At 33.8% G+C, this 3670-nt stretch overlaps 1 protein-coding gene across 1 annotated transcript in view; it reads left to right on the forward strand.

Moving 5' to 3' along the window:
- Positions 1 to 3670, forward strand: part of LOC137644581 (mismatch repair endonuclease PMS2-like) — a 13125-nt gene that overhangs the window by 7633 nt on the left and 1822 nt on the right. The window lies entirely within an intron of this gene.

The raw sequence follows: 3670 nt of genomic DNA on the forward strand, positions 1-3670 counted from the left end.
TGACTGATCAGTATCTCAGAATTAGACGGTAGAATTGACGGTACCTTACCACGACTTTGTCGAGACTTCGATTGAGTATATCACCCTACGGTAGACAGTAAGATTTGGAAAGGTGGGCAGGATACCTGGAAGGACCTTTTTTCTTATCTGGTACAAATCAGCCGAAAAGACTTATGTTGAACAGGTTTGACGTAAGGTGGTCTTTTATAGCTTATATATGCAAGATCTATTTTAATGTTATTATTGTTCTTAAAAGTTTAGAATAGTTGTTCATTACTTCTCTTGTTGTTTATTTATTTCCTTTCCTCAATGGGTTATTTTTCTTTGTTGGACCCTTGGGCTTATAGCATCTTGCTTTCTCTACTAGGGTTGTAGCTTAGCTGGTAATAGTGATGTTAATATTATTAATAAGTGACCTATATATTTTTGTGTATAATCATTTGCCCACACTTGAAAATTTTGTGTGGTATATTCTATAATTCTCTGGCAAATCTACTGTAGTAGTACTCTTAAAGGAATTAGATAGCGTTCAGTATATTCTCAAAATAAGTCTCAACATCTTTAGTCCTGATATCAGCTTTTTGTAGTAATAAGCTAAACTGTTTTCCTCTCTCCGGATCAGGTCCGTCAACTTTCAGCTAACAGATTACTGTACTATCCAGTACAACAGTTGTGTCTGGTATTCCATAAGGAACCATGCTGAATTTGTTTTTTTTTTTTTCATCTTGATGAATGATATCGATGGAAACTGTCAAGACATTTGTGTTCAATAGACAGAAAAGATAGTACCAATCGTTTGGTGAATGAGTGATGTGTTATATGATGCTGGTTTATCATTTGGTGCAGAAAAATAGGCAATGTGAAAACAGTGATAACTTTGAGAGGACAATTTAGTAATAATTCCATGAAATTTCTCACAGGGCAAATATGCCATTATTATTATTATTATTATTATTATTATTATTATTATTATTATTATTATCAGCAAAACTGCAACCTGGTTGAAAATGCAGGATGCTATAAACCCAAGGGCTCCAACAGGGAAAATAGCCCAGTGAGAAAGGAAATAAGGAAACAGAAACAATAAGATAGTGTATCTGAGTGTCCCCTCAAGCAAGAGAACTCTTAGAATCATTACGATAAAGCTCCAAGGCTTAATTTCTATCGATCTAAGAAAGGACCCCTACTCAATTTGACCAACAAAAAAAAAAAAACGACGAATTATTCCTCTTAAAATCGCAGAACCAGCGACTGTCAAGAGGCTGGCAATCCTATCTTGCGCTGCTCTATAAACCAACCAAGATTGGTTGCGCCTCGTTTGCCCTCACAGGCCCCGAGCTTGTAGCTGTCCCATTTTGTTGCGTTTCAACGAACACTAATCAACCGTTGCACATAATCAAACAAAACAGGTCAAACAAGTTCCTGGATAGTATATCGGATGAGCCAAGATGCTGTGTCATCGGACATTCCAGTGACCTTAATACGAGGTTGAACTCGATGTGGCATCCAAATTTAAAGTTATTTTAACATTAATTCTTTCAACTGTCGAAATCCAATTGTAAGTGTGTTTCGAAGTAGTGGCCTCTCTCTCTCTCCTCTCTCTCCTCTCCTCTCTCTCTCCTCTCTCTCTCTCTCTCTCTCTCTCTCTCTCTCTCCTCTCTCTCTCTCCGGTGATATTCATACTTTAAAGAAATCGATTTAGTGCTGATTTATGTTTTCGGTCCCCCCTTTTCTTCTCTTTCGCTTCAGTTTTTCTTCTCTTCCGTCCCTTTTTTCTTCTCTCGTCCTCTTAATTCTTCTCGTCCTTTTTTTTTCCTTTTCTCTCGTCCCAGTAATTCTTCTCGTCCTTTTTTCCTTTTCTCTCGTCCCTTTAAATCTTCTCGTCCATTTTTATCTTCTCTCGTCCATTTTATCTTCTTTCGTCCCCTTCTTTCGTCCCTTTTTCTTTCGTCCCTTTTTTCTTCTTTCGTCCCTTTTTTCCTTTTCGTCCCTTCTTTCTTTTTCGTCCCTTTCTTTTTCGTCCCTTTTTTCCTTTTCGTCCCTTTTTTCCTTTTCGTCCCTTTTTTCCTTTTCGTCCCTTCTTTCTTTTTCGTCCCTTTTTTCTATTTTGTCTGTCTTCTTTCGTCAATTTTTCCTTCTGTCGTCCCTTTTTTTCTTTTTTTCGTCCATTTTTTTCTTCTTTCGTCCATTTTTTTCTTCTTTCGTCCCTTGTTTCTTGTTTCGTCCCGTTTTTCCTCTCTTTCGTCTTATTCTTCTTTCGTCCATTTTTTTCTTCTCTTTCGTCCCTTGTTTCTTCTCTCTCGGTCCGTTTTCTTCTCGTCCATTTTTTTTTCTCCTTTCGTCCATGGACTAGATGAAGACAAAGTTCCGGAACTTTGCGGTCTCCCTGAACATAAATTTTCAGTGTTATCTTCGAGATATCAGAGGTTTTTTGTATTTAGTAAATTGCTGACAAAATTTTTAAATCTCATTTACTGATTACATAATCCAATTTTGTTTTTAATCATAATTGATGTACAAATTTCATTATATTTATGTAGGTTCCCACCGGATATTAATAATTGGATTTTTAGAAGACGGGTAATATTATTAAAAAAAAAATTGTGACGTCAGGCAAGCAAATTGATTGATTTATCACAGTTTCAAATTTTGTTTATTTTCATCACGGCTGTTGCAGTGTCATGACATTAGATCAAACAAAATCAATCAGTTTCCATTTCGATGGAATATTCAGTTATCTTTCATTTGTTAGTTATGCCCGATTTGTTTATATTGGCCTTCAACGTTCCGTGTATTTCGTCTGTAGCACAATTTAAGCGCTCTCTCTCTCTCTCTCTCTCCTCTCTCTCTCTCTCTCTCTCCTCTCTCTCTCTCTCTCTCTCTCTCTCTCTCTCTCTCTCTCCTCTCTATATATATATATACAACACACACACTCACACAGCTTGTTGGACTAATTGTAATTTTTCTTGGTAATTTATAATACTTACGTGTTAGGGACTTATATTTGAGCTTATATATATATATATATATATATATATATATATATATATATATATATATATATAATATATATATATATATATGTAATGTATATACATACATTATATATATATATATATATATATATATATATTATATATATATATATATATATTATATATATATATGTATGTATATACATTTGTTTGTTTATATGTATATATACACATTATATATGATATATATCCACAGTTATATGATTCCATTCAAATTCAAACTGATAGACAAGAAAGTTAGATTTTGTTAAAACTCCAATGGCTTTGAAGAAAAAATATTTTTATATTTCAAACTAGGTCCTGAAATAGTCGACAAATAACCATTGCCGTCAGCGAGATAAAAAAAAAAATAGAAAAATAAAAAGTTACTTTTTCACAATGCAACAAGCTTGTTTATGTTATTAAGAAATTTTGATCCAGTTTTATTTTATGGATTTTTTTTTCTATTTTGGCGATATGTATAATATTCCCTAATTCACCTTGATAACAGAAAATGGGATAACTTGACGTGCAACATATTATATTTGTATCTATTAAAAAAAAACACTTTGAAGAATAATTTATTCTTTGACATACAAGGCCCACCGGATGGACCAAATGAGGACTTACAGAAGGACGTCCTCCAAAAGTATATC

Source organism: Palaemon carinicauda, chromosome 7, assembly GCF_036898095.1.
Source record: "Palaemon carinicauda isolate YSFRI2023 chromosome 7, ASM3689809v2, whole genome shotgun sequence".
Classification (NCBI taxonomy): domain Eukaryota; kingdom Metazoa; phylum Arthropoda; class Malacostraca; order Decapoda; family Palaemonidae; genus Palaemon; species Palaemon carinicauda.